This window comes from Amblyomma mixtum, chromosome 9 (genome assembly GCF_055824585.1).
Source record: "Amblyomma mixtum isolate Tamu chromosome 9, ASM5582458v1, whole genome shotgun sequence".
NCBI lineage: Eukaryota > Metazoa > Arthropoda > Arachnida > Ixodida > Ixodidae > Amblyomma > Amblyomma mixtum.
Window position 1 is genome coordinate 98,562,102 of NC_143020.1, and position 19,977 is coordinate 98,582,078.

At 45.6% G+C, this 19,977-nt stretch overlaps 1 protein-coding gene across 3 annotated transcripts in view; it reads left to right on the top strand.

Moving 5' to 3' along the window:
- Positions 1 to 19,977, top strand: part of ktub (Tub domain-containing protein ktub) — a 339,341-nt gene that overhangs the window by 291,869 nt on the left and 27,495 nt on the right. The gene's annotated exons all lie outside the window — the stretch shown is intronic.

The window sequence follows — 19,977 nt, forward strand, 5'->3', positions numbered from 1 at the left end:
CGTCGTAGGTCTGGTCGGGAGAGCTGGGGTGTTTGGACAGTGTTGGGATCTATTGTGGTATGTTAGAACGACTATGAGGGGATGGTGTAGCGTTGCGAGCAAAGGTGAAGAAGGTAGGTCTGTTGAGAAAAGTATTTCAGTACGTCCATGATCTCAGAGGTGCGGAGAGACAACCCAGATGGTGATATATCTGGCCTTGCACAGTACTAAATTTTAAAAGTAAGTATGACTCGCGTTGTTCCAATAGCTGGCAATCGGTGACTACAATTTGCATGAACTCCAGCCGTTCCGACCAAACCTGATTTGCCTCGTTCTGAGCAACCTTCAGAGCAACCACCCTCAATAGCCTCAGTGAAAATTCGGACTTCTAGTCGGACAATTTGTTTTAGTCCAGGAGAATATCTTCTCAGATTTCAAAATTTCCAAAAATGTTCGATATTTACCCATATTTCTCTGAAATTTCTCTGAAAGACCTTTAGTACCTGGTAATTATGAAGCAGTGATAACGGTTGCATTATATTGTTTTGAACTCTATTGCTGAGAACTATATTGTTATCAAATATAAAGACAGTCTTTTGTTCATTTATCATTACGAGGTACTGTGTTTCAAGAGGGTGTGCCATTGTGGTAACTAAAATCAACCCCATGCACTCAGATATATAAGCCGAACTCTTAAGCGTTACTCTTACTTCGGTCATTACCTCTTTTCAAAGGGTCGCATTGCCGCATACTGAAATTGCCTGCCGAATTCCTGCTTGGCATGTTTTCTACCGTTAAGCTAACCTTCCGCGCCTTGACCTTATGAAAGCGGCCCATCGGGGCTCTGTATAGAACTTCCCAAGTGAAAGAGATTCGGTGAGCAACTACTTTCTATTATTTTTCTCTTTTTTTACCGCTCAGGGAACATCACTGGTTTCATTACCACAATTTAGGGGTTACTGCTCGGAAATGTTTCACTGCTTTCTTCAGAATCATGATGAAGTTAGCGCCAAAAACGAGGACTAAAGTAGGAGAGAAGACACAACACGAGCGCTTTTTCGCAACTAAAACTTTAATGGAAGAACACATGACATATATACCCATCTCGTGAAGTAAATCAAAAAGAAACATACATGATATCGCCAAGATAAACCTTAGAGGGCGATACATCTGAAGAGTGCTGAGGGTGCAAAAGGTACATAAAAAGTGCAAAAACAGGAAACTTCATGGTCACAATCACGAAGGGCAAACCAAAATACCCCCCAAAAAAAACCCAAAAAAGGAAATTCTGTTCATCGTAAAGAACGCCTCCAGCGCGAAATTACTGAGGCTTTTTATATTTCGCGACAGGGAAATTCATGCATAAGCGCACCGTCCATTTCTTTAACAGCAAAGGAGCTGGCATACCTGGATCACACGTGGAATTTATATCATTTCCTTTTCCCTCCTTTTTTGGGTTCTTTTTTGGGGGAGGTATTTTGGTTTGCCCTTCGTGATTGTGACCATGAAGTTTCCTGTTTTTGCACCTTTTATGCGTTTATGTACCTTTTGCACCCTCAGCATTCTTCAGAAGTATCGCCCTCTAAAGTTTTATCTTGACGATATCATGTATGTTTCTTTTTGATTTACTTCACGATATGGGTATATATGTCATGTGTTCTTCCATTAAAGTTTTAGTTGCGAAAAAGTGCTCGTGTTGTGTCTTCTCTCCTACTTTAGTCCTCGTTTTTGGCGCTAACTTCATCATGAATAAGATTCAACTCGCCCAACTTTCCACCTTACTACTTTCTTCAGAAATTGAGTTGTTATTTTGTATTTTCATTCTCTGGTATGTCTATTCATCATTTCGTTCCTCCATTCTTCCTAGGTTCCTCTGCCTCCCCTCCCTCCCACAATTTTTTTTTCCTGTATCTTTCCTTCACTTACTCCTCCATGCCTTGTGTCCTATCTTTATTACCTCACTTACGGCCCTATTATCGATTTTCATTCACCAACTTCATTGATTCATTCATTTAAGCCGCCGCGGTGGCACAGTGGTTATGGTGCTCAGCTGCTAACCCGAAAGGCTTCGACCCCGGCCGCAGCGGTCGCATTTCGATGGAGGCGAAATGCTAGACATCCGCCGCGGTGGGTGGCTCAGTGGTTAGGACGCTCGGCTACTGAGCCGGAGTACCCGTGTTCGAAACCGACCGCGGCGACAGCGTTTCGATGGAGGCGAAACGCAAAAGCCGCCCGTGTGCTGTGCGATGTCAGTGCACGTTAAAGATCCCCAGGTGGTCGAAATTATTCCGGAGCCCTCCACTACGGCACCTCTTCCTTCCTTTCTTCTCTCAGTCCCTCCTTTATCCCTTCCGCCGCCGCGGTGGCACAGTGGTTATGGTGCTCGGCTGCTGACCCGAAAGACGCGGGTTCGATCCTGGCCGCGGCAGTCAAATTTCGATGGAGGCGAAATTCTAGAGGCCCGTGTGCTGCGCTATGTCAGCGCACGTTAAAGAACCCCAGTTGGTCGAAATTATTGCGGTGACCTGCACTACGGCGTCCCTTATAGCCTGAGTTGCTTTGGGACGTTAAAGCTTCATGAACTAAACTAAAACTTTATCCCTTCGCTTACGGTGCGGTTCAGGTGTCCACCGAGAAGTGTAAAACAGATACTGCGCCGTTTCGGTTCCTCAAAAGCCAATTTTCAATTTTCAGTCTTCAATTTTTAGTTGTCAGTGCTGGAGACCCGTGTAGTATGCGATGTGAGTTCACGTTAAAGAACCCCAGGTGGTCGAGATTTCCGGAGCCCCTCACTACGGCGTCCCTCATAACCTCAGTAGCGTTGAGACGCTGAACCTCATAAACCAAACCAAACCAAACCATTCATTCATTCATTCGTATCGTTCCTCGTACGTTCATTGCTCCATTCATTTCAGCGTCTGCCCACAACGGAGTCTCATGGGAACACACGAAAACAGGCGGGCATTCAGGAAAACTAGACGGATTGGCTGTCCGCGGGAAACGCTTCCCATGCATGCGCCAGCCACCCCTTCGGCCCTGTCAGGGACTGCAAAAGCAAGCACCTACTTGGATGACGGACGCGCCAGCGCCATCGGCAAATTGGGACGGGGGAATGCGATATATTCTCTCGCCACACTGTTTGCTGGCTTGAAGCAATGCTTGTTCCTTGTTTTCCCCTTTCTTTGTTTTACCTTTATACGCCTCGAGCAGTAAACACAATAGATAGCCGGTGATGCATTGTGTTTATCTTTGGGTCGTTTCGGGAAGTTCCCGCGAAGCGACTCTGACAAAGCAATTACTGAACGTTGTGAAGCGCCACTGACGTGCAGATACTTTCAGGGGCATGCACAGGGAAGCACTTTCATTTGCGCCTATGCCAGTTAACTTCGTTTATTACTGCTTTACTATAGCTCACATTTAATCTGCCTATGCTTTCTATTAAAAGGGGTGTACTTCATTAGTGCCGAGAGATAACACATAAAATATTGTCTTTATCCTGCCTCGCAAGTAATTATAGTGAGTGTCACCTCAAACCAATCATGCACTTTCTTTACCTTTTCTTTCTCTCTTCTTGTGTTCTTTCCTGATGATGATGATGATTAATTTCCATGGAGCAAGGGCATCCGTGACCAAAGAGCGCCATGGCACAAGGTTTTTTTTCCTTCTATTCGAGGTGGGGTCAAAGACCCATTTTCCCAAGCGTTTCACTCGAAAGAAGCCGAGGACCAGGCTAGGGGAAAGCTTGCACCTATTGTATCACCGGTGGGTACCCGGTGGCACAGGGGATCAAACACCGCATCTCCCGCTTTCGAGCTGGATGCTCAAACGACTAGGCAACAACTGCGGTATTGTGTTCTTTCTTGCTTTCCTTAGGGCTTGTAACGCGTAATGTGCTGCGGTACAGACAAAGCGACTTCGGGCTTCATGCCGCCAGCATAATCATCATCATCATCATCGTCATCATCAGCCTGACTACGCCCACTGCAGGGCACAGGCTTCTCCCATATCTCTCCAATTCGACACGTCCCCTGCCCAGCTGTGGCCACCGTATCCCTGCAAACTTCTTAATCTCTTACGCCCACCTAACTTTCTGCCAGCCCCTGCTACGCTTGCCTTCCCTTGGGATCCACTTCGTTACCCTTAAGGACCAGCGGTTACCTAGCCTTTGCATTACATGCCCTGCTCAAGCGAATTTCTTACTGTTGACTTCGACTAGGATGACATTAATCCTTATTTGTTTCTTTATTACTCTGCTCACTTGCGGTCTCTTAACGTTTCACTTACCATTTCTCTTTCTATGTATACCTTGCTGCGTTGTCCTTAACTTAAGCTTAACCCTTTACGTTAGCCTCCACGTTTCTGCCCCATAGGTGAGTACCGATAAGGTACAGCTGTTTTATAATTTTCGCTTGAGGTATATTGGTAAACTGCCATTCATGATCTGAGAGAACCTGCCATATGCACTCCACCCCATTCTTATTCTTCTAGTTATTTTCTTATCATGATCCGGATCAGCAGCCACTACCTGCCATCTTACTGATTCCAGCACCTTGCTACCAATTGTCCCTGCATATCCCTTACTAAGATAATGCATCATTAGCTTCTTCGTAAACCTTTTGGCGGCGGCGGCAAAAAAAAACGCCGAGCAAGAACTGAGAATCACTCGCCTTACTATGCGAAAGCCTCGAAGAAAACAGGCAGTATGCATCGGTTTCAAGAAATTGTGTTTGTGCAGGTGCTTTAGAGTGTGTTGGATCTGATACCCGTGTCAAGCGCGCATGTTAAGTGCACTTATCGGGAGTGCTTTTTGACACTTCAAGCGACACATCAGGCTACACGGTGCTAAACGGGAGACAGGGTGCACACGTAGTAAAGAGAAAATGGAGGCAGAAAATCAGCTGAATTGTCAAAAAAGCCCATGAAAAATAAAAAAAAAAACTTTTCAAGAATCGAATGTTTTCAGCCATGAAAAAGGGAGAGCTTTTAGATTATGAAGGAAATTAATTCAAGACTGGTCAAGACGAGTTTTTGGCTACCGACAGCCTATAGACAATGTATAGATTTACGGCCGCACACTTTCGGTAGACTTTCTTCAACAGACAGCCTATATACAATGAATAAAAAAAAAGAAATATCTATAGGAACCCAATAGAGTCTATAAGATGTATATAGAAAGTCTATAGACCCTTTTTCTAAAGAGGAGAAATTCCAACACCACCTGTCCACGCAACCTAGGTTCAAAGAGATGCGTGACAGTGATGCAATCCATGTAGTCTACTATAGGTCTACAGAACAGCGTTATTGTTGACAGAAATTCACTGGAAAACTTCAGCACAGATAAACAGCGCCAGAATGAAGAAAAGCGAGAGATAAGAAGATAGAGTCGAACTTCGTTGTTTGCATAGCCAACCTGTGCTGCTTAATATTGCGGCCCGAGCTGATCTTATCGTGGCTTGGGAGTGAGCTTCCGAGCAGCACAGGCAATTGGACCAATATTGGAAATGACTGGTTCAACACTGGTCCTTTGTAGGCCCAGCCTTTGCCAGTGCATTTCCAACATTGGGCCAGTTAGCCATGCTGCTGGGATAAGCTCAGAGCCGGGAATGAGACGAAACTTCTCGCAGTTACGAAAGAGCGCTGAATAATACGCATAGTAGTACGAAATTCCTGCCGAAATTTCGCGGGACTACACCGAATTGGTTGAAAACAGAAGAACGAAAAAAAACCCAGAAAGCAGAAACTAGCAGATGTAAGCTATTGAGACGTTTCAGCGACGCTTGAAAAGGTACCGGCGGGTGCATTCCGATCGATATTGCACAAAAAAAAGGCATTTCCAGCAGCAATTACCGCTCTCTCGGTGCTTTTTATCTTTTTGTTTCTTCTCCCGACTTTAAAGTCGCGACAGCGAGAACGGGCTTCGGTCCTGGCCCGGATCGTAATTTGACACTTAAGGCGTGGAAGGTGAAATACAGGCGCGGTGTGGAATGACTTTTCTATTTTCGAGGAACCTCTTCTTGGGATTCTTGCAGATAACTGGCGTGGTCTTGTTGAGCCGTGCATTCGCCTTCAATTCTTTTTTTTTTGTTACTATTCCTGGAAGGATGGGAGCATCGATGCTTCGTTTCGCATTGGAAATAGCTTCTTGCGAAACACGCCTCTCCATATTTTCTTGTTTCAAATCTCCATTTTTTTCTCAGGGGTCTCTGATCTATTTCCTATTTGTTGTATTCGTTGGCAGCTGGCATTCGTGTAGGAGATGCCCTTTCAAGTTGCCGGCCTTAATTCGTTTTCAGGTTTTTTTTTCTTCGTCTTCGTTCCATTCCTTTCTTCTCAACGTCCTTTTCACCTTTACACATTTTTCGCAGGAACCTTTTTCCAGGTGTTTGGATTTGAGATAGTTCCGCTCAGCCTGCTTTTTTATTTTCTTTTTCTTTCCTTCTCAAGAGCCTTGTTTTCTCTCCGGCTGTCAAATTCGCGGAGCGTCGCATTTTATTCCGAATCCAATCGCCTCGTTCCAGCCCCCGAGACATTCACGAAGAAAAAAAAAAGAAGGCAAATTTACCGCGCCCGCAATCTTGTGTGCACCGACGACAAATTTGCATGCCGGAATTTTGAAGATTTCTTTTGTGGGCTAATATTTCGACGTCTCGTTGTCATTTTAAATGAGCCTTGGCAATATGCATTTGGGATTGTGCGCGAGTTTGTGTGACAGCGCGAAAGTTTTAATATATGTATGCGTGCGAGTGTTTCTTTTTTTAGTTTCTGCTACAAACACCGCCCCTGCGCACAAGAAAAATTTGTAAACACGCTATGAAGTGGCGGAAATTGGCAAGCCGCAACTAAAACGATGTAACCACGACTGAAGATGTGTTTAGGCATAAGCGTTCATGGCAGACATGTCAGGCTTATCAAATTTTTCAGTTTAGAAGATTCTTCTCAATCATGTATTTCGTACTTCATTCTGCCCTTTTCAAGCCTGTTTAACTTCAACTAACCTATTTATGCTAACCATTCGATGTCTCGACGACTTGGAGCAAAACAGGCGATAGGAACATAACCGACATTGTTGGCGGAGTAGTTGGTTATGAAACAACTATTGGAATAGTTCAGTTATAAAAAAGAAATAAAACGCCTGCCTCAAATTCTGGTCTTCGCGTCTGTGTCCTTTGTGCAGGCGCACTTTTTCAGCCCAAAATATCAGGCGAGTAGAACCAGTGAATCAACACAGCGCTTTCCAGGAACACAACATTTTCTTATAGGGAGGTCATGTGTCTACGCCACAGTTTCCCCAGACAAAAATAATATAAAGAAAAGCTGAACGAATGCAGCGGCTTTCTATGGAAAAAGGGGTAATATAAACAAAACGTCTCCTTCTCCTCCACTTAGAAACAATGCTTACTGTCCTCGTTGTTCACCATTATGGAAGAAATCATTGGAGTTATTCGGAATGCAGCAACAAATACGCGCCGATCTATCTTCTTCTTTGCGACTAATAAGGATGGCAAGAAGGCTAACATAGCATCGGCCTCGTTTATCTCCACAGGTACAGGCGCGGCCATAAGTAAACGGAGCACGCTATTGCGTTCGAAGTGCAATCACGCTTTCTCCATTGGCAATGAAGAAGCGTTGTTTGTCTACAAGAAAGCCCACCAACCTCCGCTACCAGCATGCGCGCACCACTGCTGGAAATTTCAATTAGGTGACGCGTGACAAATATTCGAAGACAGTTGCGTGCTCCGTTACTTTTGTCCGCGCCTGTACAGTTATAACCCTCCTATATTTGAATCTGCGTGCAGCTCTCTGTTTAAACGTTACCTTTCATTAAAACTTTGAGTTGTTAGACAAGCGCGAATATGATACATATCATTTTTTAGTGCAAAACAACTATACTTAACGGAGTCAAACCCAGCCAAGAATCTTGTGTGAAGCCTCGGAGTAACTCGGGTAAGCTCGGGTAAGTTCGGAGGAGCGTTGCGCCATCTGTAGCCAATAGGAGCAGGGCGTCGTGCTAGCTGCCGCAGAGTGGAGAGAGGGTGTGAAGATGAGGAGCGAGAGACGTGGTTGCGTGCATATGCAGATGCCATAAGGAAAAGGCGAACAATGGACACATTCTTTCGCATGTCTACTCTGTTTACCTACGTTAAAGCCCTACCACTTTTTTGTTTTGTCAGCTGTCTGGCCACACTGTTTCCACCGGTTGCAATTGTGCACTCGGCGTAACTGGACCAAGAGGAGAGCGTAGTTTTTACTATGGTCGTTCCTCCATATCAGCCTTCAGCCCGTGCACTGTGCGATGTCAGTGCACGTTAAAGAACCCCAGGTGGTCGAAATTTCCGGAGCCCTTCACTACGGCGTCCCTCATAGCCTGAGTCGCTTTGGGACGTTAAACCCCCATAAACCAAACCAAACTGCTCACAGACGAGAGCGTAGTTTTTACTATGGTCGCTCCTCCATATCAGCCTTCAGCCCGTGTGCTGTGCGATGTCAGTGCACGTTAAAGAACCCCAGGTGGTCGAAATTTCCGGAGCCCTCCACTACGGCGTGTCTCATAGCCTCAGTCGCTTTGGGACGTTAAACCCCATAAACCAAACCAAACCAAACCAAACCAAACCAATTGATGAGTGGAGCGTTTCCCAACTGCACGAAAAAAGACTCAAAACAAAACTATTTATTCGCTCCATTCGGTACTCGTGCCACCAGCTTCCGATGTAGGCGGTTATTTGATTCGCTCGTTTAACAACAGCCTGCTTTCTGAGAGCGTTTTGAGAGGCTTGTAGCATAGCTCACCCATACTAACTTATACGCACCAGTATACACGCCTGCGCTAGTAGTCCACCGCTATGCTAAAAGCGTCTATGCTTGCTGTTTCGTAAAAGTGTGTCCTTGTTCTCTACTTGTTCAAAAGTGAAAATGAACGGTCCCCTTACCTTCCGAATTTGCCAAGGAAAATGCCAACGTAAGCCTACCTAAAAGCGAAACGTATGGGCATATCTGACATCACTAACATACTTGTCCTATCTGAGTATACCCGCACTCTAAGCAGAAGGTGCAAAAAGGGAGTAGTAAAGTTGTCAACTAGCCCGCACCCTTTAAAAAAGAGAGTGCGCTAGAGGACAGCTTTACTCCCTTTTTACACCCATATTGGTGTATTCTTGTTTAGATAGTATGCATGCCGGGCCACCTGCACCTACAAGAAAAAATATTCGGGACGCCGCGGTGGCTCAATGGTTATGGCGCTCGGCTGCTGACCCGAGAGACGCGGGCTCGATCCCGGCCGCGCCGGTTGAATTTCTTTGGAGGAGAAATTCTAGAGGCCCGTGTACATGTGCGATGTCAGTGCACGTTGAAGAACCCCAGGAGGTCGAAATTTCCGGAGCCCTCCACTACGGCGTCCCTCATAGTCTGAGTCGCTTTGGGACGTAAACCCTTATAAATCATGAACCAAAAACACTTTTTGTTTGTTTTGCTGCGTTGCTTCATACACGGTATAGAAAGAAACTATCCGCTGCACCTCCTGCAAATTTGATTGTCTTTTCTTTTCCTTATTTATTTTACAGACCAAGCGATTACAAACCGAAATTAATTTGCATTAACAAAGCTGCATGCACTTTGGCCGGGCAGAGAGCTAATCGACCCTAGGATGCGCATCATTCTGTTTAATTATTCACGTGTTTTCCCGCATCGCATGTTTATTAAACTCCACCGGAAGGCGTCGCCATTCGCGTGACGAAAAAGTAAACAATAAGCGTAGAAATACATTAACGGGAAAATTATCTAACTCCCCTACACTCACCATCGAAACTTTCTTTTGTTCGTTGCTTCCTACTTTGCACACAAGGACCAATTTTTATACTTATACTTGTTTTTGTTTTTGGGCTTTTCGCTTAGTATCGCCGCTATCTTCAATCTCTCGTTAGCTTTCTCGTTTAATGACCCAGAGTCGCGCGGCGACTGGAGTGGAGGGCTTCTACTCCCCTGTTCCTGAGCGCTTCGTATAAATAATGACGGCCATTCTTCAGCGCCTCACCACTAACGAACCGGAACAGGCCGGCAGAGGATATGGCGCCCTCTATGTGCGTGTGTGTGTGTGTGCTCGTTTTGGAAAGTTTCTGCCCAACGCACCGGCTTTCTGGATGTGTGCTGATACTTCCTTCCTGACGGTGTGCCAGAAACAAGTCCCCGTGCTTTTAGCGCATTGGCCGCAAAGTTTCTTTTTTTGTTGTTTTCTTGATTCCGTTTTTAATCGCTGCAAAGTAGGTGTTACTTTACCGCCAGTGTTGGGTACGTCATTACCTGCTTGATGGAGGCTTTGAGGAAAAATTTCGCCTATTTCGTTTGTTTTTTATTTCACCTCGCTTCATTACCGGCATTGACTCCCGCTATTTTCTTGTGTCACCAACTTCCGTCTACTGTTTGTTCACTTACAGAAGCATTCTATTGAGGATCGGCTGGGTGTATACTATCTCCGTAACTTCCGACGCGAGAGTTAAGTTCTCTTTCGCGAACTTCTCATCGTGAGCACAAGCTTCATATTTCCTGATGGAAGAAGTCAGGATCGTGAATCAGATTTGCTATTTACACCAGGTCTTTCAGACTGGCAGCCAAATAGAGGCAAAAAGTGAAAGAAAGAAAGAAAGAAAGAAAGAAAGAAAGAAAGAAAGAAAATAGAAAAACTTTGAGATCAGTGCCGCGACCGCCCGCATTGGAACAATGCGAAAGCAAAACGGCCACATACTATATCGACGTCCGTGGCTGGGACGTGCATGTACTATATCGACGTCCATGGCTATTTTGACGTCTAGGTGGATTTTTGTCGCGTTTTTATCGCGTTTAAATAATTAAATTGCACCTCATCAACCAGATTTTTCCTACGCCAACATTTTATCACATACTGTCATAATCACACTTTCACACATTTATTTTCAAGGAACGACGTAATCGTGTGAAAGAAGATTGCGGACACTTTTTTGCTGACGCGACAGAGCCAAATAATGATCTCGCATTCATAAATAGTCAGCGCACAAAACATTCAAAACAAAAAGAAACACCAAACGGATGTTTACCACTGTGTATTGCGCAGTTCAGTAGCAGCTGTTATGGTGTTTACATTTCGCTATCTACTGAGGTAGAAGATAGGGCAACTTCGTATCTGCACAATTAGGGAAGGTTCCTTTTAGTTTCCCACATACTCGGCTGACTGGAGACTGGGCGGGTTGTTCACTCACGGAGCGGTTGACGGGAGAGTCCGCCGCTCTTCTCCCCAAGAAGAGGGGAGAGTCCACCCCTCTTCTCCCCAAGAAGAGGGGAGAGTCCACGCGGCACGATTCGCAGCTACTGCAGCGGATGTACCGTTCTACCTTTCTGCGCTTACGCCATACTCTCCCTCCTTCTTTCACTGTAACCCACTTCCTTCGCCTTCCAGTTGACTCCCTTCGGGTGGGTCACGTGGCAACCAGCCAAGCAGCACTGGTAATCAGCCCAGTATTACAAATTGATGGTTTGACTCTGGTCCTTTGTAACCGGCCTCTGCCAATCTGTTTCCAATAAAAGGCCAATTACATGTGGCCTTAGCCACCTACCGGTTGCACCTTCTTACAGTCTCGCCATATTCTGCGTCGACCAAGGTAACCACCATGATGGTTACCGAGATGTTTACGGTGACAACACCTGTCCAGCTAAGCATAAAGAACCTCCGCAGGGTACCGGTGGTAACCACACGACGGTTACGCATTCCTCCCCTCTCCTCATACTTTCCTCCTTCCACTGTAACCACCCTCCTAGAGGTTTCCATGGAAACACACCCACCGGCTATGCCGACTTCTACTACGGCTACTATTACTGTTACACCGACGTGAAACTCAGGAACGGGTGATAACAGCTCTTGCTGTAGAATGCTACATATGCATCCATTTCAGCCCAGAGTAGGCAAACAGTACGCAACAATAAATAACGTGTAAGATATGTTTCGCGACTGGAATTCTGAAATTTCATAACATAGAGGCAATTCAGTGCGCGTTCATTAGAAAATGCAGTGCTAGCTCGTTCCATTCCGTTAATGCTCCTTCTTGGCAAAAGAGCCCGCAGGGTAACAGGACACACAGAAGATGACACAGATGCAGCGCTGCCTGTGTCTTCTTGTCTGTGTTCTGTAGCGCTCATGCAAGAACTGACCCTGCTACTTTCCGTAATGCCGTTATTGCTGGTGGGAATAATGAACATTCAGGTATGTCTGTTGAGTAATACAGCATGAATTGAAACAAGGACGAAGGAAGACTCCCAAGCACGAGCGCTGATGCGTCGAAAGGTTAGAGAATGACCACCCCAGTGCCTTGTTAACCGCGTTACTAGCGGTTTTATGCAATGGTCGATATTCACCGACAATTTTGTTTTGTTAAATGCTTTTTTCATTAGGGGCTTTTAGCAATGTCTTAAGAAATGGAGACCGCTACCGATTTAAATTAAGAGCGATCATGAGCACCGAGGCGGCAGAAATCATAACATCCCCATTTTCAATAACCCCGCCGTAGTGGCTCAGTGGTTACGGCGCTCGGCTGCTGACCCGAAAGACGCGGGCTCAATCCCGATCGCGGCGGCCGAATTCCGATGAAGGCGAAATTCTAGAGGCCCCTGTACTGTGCGATGTCAGTGCACGTTAAAGAACCCCAGGTGGTCGAAATTTCCGGAGCCCTTCATTACGGCGTCCCTCATATCCTGAGTTGCTTTGGGACGTTAAACCCCAATAAAAAAAAATCAATAATGCGGCCAGGCCTGATAGTTATGGACTTCAAGGGTGGTGATGTAATATGACTGAGGAAAGCAAAGAGCATGCCTGGGCACAGCTTTCATGCCCAGGTTTTCACACGCAATCCGCCCAAGCGACAGCGTTGCATGTTTTTTCGCTCGGTGAGTTCAAAGAATGCAATGTGCACGTAATATTTAATTGCTTCAAACAAGCCACGCAAGCTTACCAGCTTCCGAAAGGATCAATGATGACTTTGTAGCTTTTAACAAGCGCGCAGTGACCGTGAAAAAAAAAATCTCGGGACCATGGACAAGTGCTTCGCAGAGATGGAAGAAAACAGGCTCTACTAGTCTTTCTGCAAGTCTTAAATAACTTCGGAAAATGTCAGTTGTTTTTTAATGAATATATTCTGTGTAATTAATTTCCTCTGTGTACGTAATTATTGTCAAATATCTGGTAAAAATGTGACCTTCCTGTCAAGTCTGTGAACAGGACCTGCTTTTTTTTCATGTTCTTTGGTGCATGCGGGTTTACGTGTAATGAGAGCTGTAAATGTGACCATGCACTAACCTTGCTGGGCGCATTTGTCTCGGATGAAAGAATTGACTTATTACCGGTTCATCTGTACAAGTCATGACTGTGCGTGTCCTGTGAGCCGGTAATTTAATTTTGCGGGGCAACTGGATAAGATGAGCTCACTCACCGCTTGCTCTTAAGTATTCTTTCTGGTTAATAACTGTCCTCTCCCGACAGCGTTAGAGACTACAAGCAAAAAGTTGAATGGTCGGAGTAACTATACTCTCACTCTTGCATACCCCCGGGACCTCAGCTTAAAAGCCAAGGGACAGTCCCGTGATTGCCGTGAAGAGCTTCTTGATTACCCCCGAATAGCCTCAGTGTACCGATTCGAAGTCTTCGCGTGTGTTTGTGCCTTTGTACACGGGTCCAACTAGCTTTATCTCACTTTTTATCTTCATAGCTCATTTATTCCCTTTTATTTAACTCTTATGTTTCTTTAACCCTTGCTCTTTGCCTTTTTCACTGACTTCTGTCTAGTTCATTTCCACAAGCAGCTACTTGTTGACCTTTGACTGTGCTCACTTTCTAGCAGACGTGCGGCAGCAATTTTATCCGTCCCACAAGTTCGTGCTCGCTTCACCAGGTGCCGCTAATGACTTCAGAAGTTCGGACTTGTAACAGAAATCGAGCAGTTTAGTTAAAGAATAAATTAAGTGACTGCTTCCCTTCACGTGGAAGTACAAGCATGATTAAGCAATCAAGTAATGGACTGGAATGAAAAAAAAAGACCTGGAAAAAAAATGCGCACTGTTTAAAAACACTATTCACGTGGTTGTTTTCAGTGAAGTTTTTTTACTTAATGTGAGGCAATTTATGAAAGTGTACATTTTGGAACGTGTAACTAAATACTCAAGCCAAAAGGGAAATGAAATAAAAATAAATTCGGACGTACTTATACGGTAGGTACCGACAGTCGGCATTTTCTCTTTTTCGTTGAACATAAAAGAAATTATTTCGTTAGAAATCAAAGTTAACCTTCGTTGTAATACCGCTAAAGCGCTTGACCTGATTCTGTTCTTCGTGAATGACGAACCAAAGCACTGACAAAAGCATGAGCTCAACGTTTAATTAAGGAGTGGCGTTAAGGCTAAACGCACGTTCGCAGGGCGATTACGACCATTAAAGGGCGGTATCCCGGCTTAAACTGTCTAATACAAAGCCCCTTTTACCGTCTCGCCGCAGAAAAATGTGACTGCGGGAACATTTATTTCGGGAACCACGTCTTTCTTTCGACCTCGCTGGGCATCATTAACAGAAGATAAAAAAACTGCTCCCTGCCCCAAAAGGGGGAGAATGATTAGAAAAAGCTCGATGGCTCCTTATCGGTCCTGACGAGTTGAAGGTGAGACAAAGCACCGGTCAAGAGATAAGAAGAATAAACAGCTCAAAGGGCCTTTTGTCTTTTCAATGAGTTAAACGAAAGGGATGTAAACGAAAGAACATCTTGAAAAGTGCGTCGAGGTTAAGTGGCTGAAAGTGCAATTTTAAACGACCTTTTTTTCTTTCGCGGTGGACTCAGAAAAGACAAATGTTCATGGAGGAAAGAACGAAAAAGGAAAAAGGAATGCGAAAAAGAACGAAACACAAGGAAAGCAGTAACCACTTTCTGCTCGAGAAAGCCCGAAAGACACACAAAGCATCGATCACAAAACAACGATAAAACAGCTCGTTTCCCTCTTTTAATGGAGGACCTCTTCCAAGGAGCGTGAGATGAGGGGGCAAGAGCGGTGTCGGGGCAAACATAGGGCACGTACAGAGAAACACAAACAAAAACGGACAAACATAGGCACTGACGAACGCTTGAACCTATGTACGTACAAGCCGCAAGCTGGAGTAATGGACAAAAACTACATACGAAGCGAGCAAGACAAAAACTCGCTACACTCAGAGCAGCCGCATTACCAGCGGTAGCAGCAGCAGGAGGAGCAGACGACAGCGTAGAGAAAGCCAGATGAGCGCGCGCAGAAAGCCAAACACACAGGCCAGAGTAGTCACAGACGATACTTTCATAGTTTCCATCGCAGACGGCGCTCATTATTTCCACGTTGGCCGCCACCGGCATGTTCGCCATTGTTGTTCAGGCTTGGCCCCCGCTGAGTTCCAGCAAGAGCTAGGTGTTCCTTCTGCTGTTCTTTCTTTCTTAGCTCAGCTTGGCTTCACTTGGAGCTTTTCTTCGCTTCTTATGGACCGCAGATGACGCTCGGAGCGCCCCCTACCCTCCATTCTCGACAACGCCCTCTCGTGTCTCCTTCGGGGTTCCGTGCCTGCTTGGCGTATTCCGGTGAAGCGGAGCGGAGCTGAAGCTCTGGCTTATTTCCGCTAACGCAGCGGTGCGCGCCTAGCTCCGTCCTTTTTGTTCTTTTTGTTTACTTCCGCTTCCGGTAGCCGAGTGTCAACGGAAGGAGGAGACCCGTTTGTCAAAGCGCGCAAGCTCGGCTATTACTGAGACGCTAGCTTGGATGTTTCTGCCTCCCTTGCCAACCCCAGGCGTATAGCTATACATCTAGGCACACACATATATGTACGAACTAACACTCGACTGTTATTGTTGGCGGCATCCCTGCTCTGTTATCCTGCAGAGAGAGAGATGAAATGCGCGCATCTCCAACAGCACGCATTGGCTTGGGTATACGTTTCTGCTTCGGGCCTGCTTGGTGGACCGTTCGGATGCGAGCGCCGTGTGGTGTCCTGTTTCCGAACTAACAATGTGTGTGGTGCAATATGAGACAGGCTTACCACTGCGGCCCGTATTGGCGGAAAGAGAGACCGACGACTGTTTGAAAGCGAAATCCCGTCGCCCCGAGGCGAGTATACAAACGGACGCGAAGTAATATATTCCGCTCCGAAGGGGACGTTGTTGAGACTGGAGGTCGAACGTAAGCACTCCTGTGGGTGCGTAAACAAACTGCACCGAGCGTTAATACAATTTTGGTTACCAGCGCTCATTGTAACCTGAGAAACAGGCTGACGACAAGCATTTCTAGTGAACTGCATGCGAGTATTCCAGTCTCAGCAACTTAACTTAGGGTTCGATTGGGGCTGTTGAGGTTCGGGTCTGAAAAACAAACAATCTTTGGAGGTGTTTTAGAGAAACTCAACGTGAGGACAAGTAGATCGAGAGCCTTTCAAAAAGGCGGACAGGCACTGCAACTGAAATACTAAACACAGAAGTGAAAAGAGCGGAATAGCCCTTGAGTTGCCCTTTTATCTTTTCAGTGTTTATTCTTGTAGACGTGTCGTTTCCTCACCTTCAAACGACATTCTCAGGTAGACTACAGAACAGCTGTAGTGGTCCTAAAGTGGAGCCCATAGTCGAAGCTATAATCATGACTGGGGAGCGGTGGTAGTTAGAGAGTGTGTCTTGCAGTTGACTAAGTTTCTCTGATAGAGCTCTTGGCCGGCTGGTACACCTGTGTTCATTGTTGTTCTCACCTACCAACATTTGTGTTCTGCATCAAAGAGCACTGCCATATCAGTGGGCTGCACTAAGGTGTAAGCAAGAACGTCACAAGATCCATTCTCGCCATTGACTGCGATGCTCGTTGTGCATATATACTGTAAGCTTAAACACAAATCTCCAGGATTCATGCGCGTCAAATTTAATTGTCAGGCGCCTATGGAATATTGTAATGTACTGTTACGAAAATATTGAAGACGGTAATAGCCGAATATTCCAATGCGTAGCGTAACCATTCATTTAAGGTCTGTCCATCGCTCGTATCAAGCAGGTAAGGCAGCCATAAAAAACCAATGAGGAACGCTTCTTAGTACAGAAAAAACGCTAATAGCAAAAAAATCCAAGCCTACTGAGGGAAGAACTGCGGATATACTGATTGTTATAGCACTATCTTACGATATATGAAAGAAATGCGTTCATAAACAACTTTTTGTTGTAAAAATTGGCTTCTCTAGAGGCTCTCGGTATGAAGATTTCACTGGTTTGCGTGTTCTCGCCTTCATGGAAGCTAGCCGTTTTTCCTGTATGATTTTGACTTTAACAGCTTCATTAGTATCATTACTAAACGAATGGTAACTACCCAACCAGCACTGCTAATCGGCCCAATATTGGAAATTAATGATTTTACTCTTTGCCAATACATTTACAGTATTGGACCGGCAATTACCTGTGCTCCTTGGGTAATGCGTCATATTAGATAGAGTTCTGCACCTCTCTCGCACTTCGGTATATTTGTCTAGAGGAAGAACACTTGCGGACGTTGTCTTCTTTTTCGTGTGTGCTTGTGTTACACCGCGTAACGAAAGCTGCCTCTGTTCATTAATTTTCCCTTAATTCCCGACAGCAAGTTGTTGGCCATAAAAGGCCATCTCGATTCCTCTTCTCTTCAACGCCTCCGTAAGAGCCTAGAAAGTGTCTCTCCTCACTGCCCCTAGACAGCTGCCAATGTTAATAACACATGCTGCGCTTCAACCGAAATCGTTGTTCTCAAAGCGAAAAGTTGTCCGCATCCGCCTCTTGCCTCAACGCGAGCGCTTCTTGCCGCGATTCCCGGCAAAAACGCGCGCAAAAAGCGCGCGAACTTCTCGCCAGTGTTGAGGAGTTGACGGCGACGGTTGCGATAACTCAATTCGCACGCCCACAGCTCTCCTAAGTGGTGGTGCATCGTTCACTTGGCTGTCGCGTGCGATATGCGGTTGTGTTTTTCATGCCTGTATTATGCCACAGCGCGCAGAGAGGCAGACACAGAAGCTAACAGAAAAGCGCTTGTATTTATTCAAATCAGATTTATATAGACGTGAGCAAAAAGATTAGCACAAGTGACGCTGCCGGAGCGGTGAAATTCTACCGCGCGGTGGCTGGAGTGGCTCTGCGGTTTACCAACATGCCTGGCGCTCTTGTTAGTGGTGTGGTCGTTAGCGCTGCAGAGCCGAGAGTTCGTATATGCCGTTCTGGTCGCACGCCATTTGTGTTAATGTATTTTGCTCAGGGCTATACATCAGTACATGTAAATATGTCTTGAAGTAAACTGTGGAAAAAGTATCTGTTACGAAACTTGTTAAAAACTTTACTAAACCCGCGTACTAAGGTTTCGCGGATTATGAATGCATGTTTACAACTGCAGGTTGCCGGACCTGCGCTCAAAAATTAATTCCCTCAATCGATTTCAGGATGGCGTTTCGTCTCATCCCAGTTCGATATAAACCAGACACGTATGTGAAGCACATATAGCGACTTGCATGCATACTTAAGTGTTTTTTTTTTCATTCTCCCTTTTGAAATCGGCTGCTGCGTTGCGAACCAGGTTATGAGATTCTCTGACGTCTTCGCTTGTACATTCGGTGGATTTCTATCAGCATTCATTCGATATAGAGACTCCTCGTGGGGCTTCCTATGCTGGAGTATGCTTATATGTTAATGTACTGAAGTGATATCACAGAGAGGAAAAGACCTAAGTACAGTGGTTTAACATAACGAGCGAATTATTTTCCATGGCAAAACCCTGAATTATTTTTTTGGGGGGGGGGGGGGGGGGAGGGCGGCGAATAAATTTTACCGAATGCCTGGTGCAGATAAGATATCGCCGGCTCCAAGAGCTGCCAATACGTTTGCCCTTGCACAAATAGTTGGTTTCTGAAACAAACTCAGGTGAGTTGTTACAAACTGGCCGCCCTTTACACGGCATCGCAGCGGAGAGTAGTCGCACTCCAAACAACTGCAAAAGTATAGCGACTTCAGCGCCTCCTTTGCAGGTACTACCCACTCCAACTCGTAACTAACTTTAGCGACGTGAGTTGCAGGCCTACAAATTTTAAGACGCCACGAAGCGAAAACGTTGTTCCAGTCAGCGAAGAGGAAAATTGCTTCAGACTTACACTGCTTTGTGTTGCGTCAGAGGAGATAGGATCCCTGATCGCAGTAAAATGCATTTCCTGTCTCCTGACAGCCTCACGTTCTTTGAGTGTTTCTTTTTTGTTTACGCCGTGACTTTCCCCGCTTTTGTCGCAACACCCGAGACTGGTGAGCCCTAATTACTCGGATAACGTATTGCGCAATTACTCGCAACTGTGGAACCACCGCTGCGACGCCTTCGCCTCCGAGATTTACGGCCGAACTGTACCACGTAGACGGGCTGATCTACCGCCAAAGCACTGTCGTGTTTCGGTGACAGCGTAGGCGCGAACGTGATCGAGTCTGCGGCTCCTGGCTTTCGCTTATACTGAACCACGTCGGGTCTAAATTAACTCGACACCCTTCCTTCCACTAAGTAAGCACTTGTTGTCTGCATGTTCCCTGCCAGGAACAGAAGACATCCAAAGAGTTCGCTCTCAGCAAAAGTTCACTTCTTTCTGGGACAAGCCATGCTCCCCTTACAAAAATGGTCTATAGAGAGTCTATCAACTTCTTATATAATGTATTGCCGTCTTATATATAATTATTTTTGTCTATTCATTGTCTCTAGACTGTCTATAGACAAAAGTCTACTAAAAGTGCATGGCCATAAATCTGTAGATTGTCTTAGAGTGTCTGTAGCATGTGTATCGCCTATACACTGTTCTCTAGAATTTGTCTATAGACAGTCTATAGATATTTTAGATAGAAGTCTATAGACAGTCTATAGCCTGTCTAAAAAATTTGTAAGGGTTAGCACCGGCAGGATTAATGAATACAGGAGAGCCTGACGTGCAAGATTAGAGCTACGCCTACCCTTTTTTTTTCC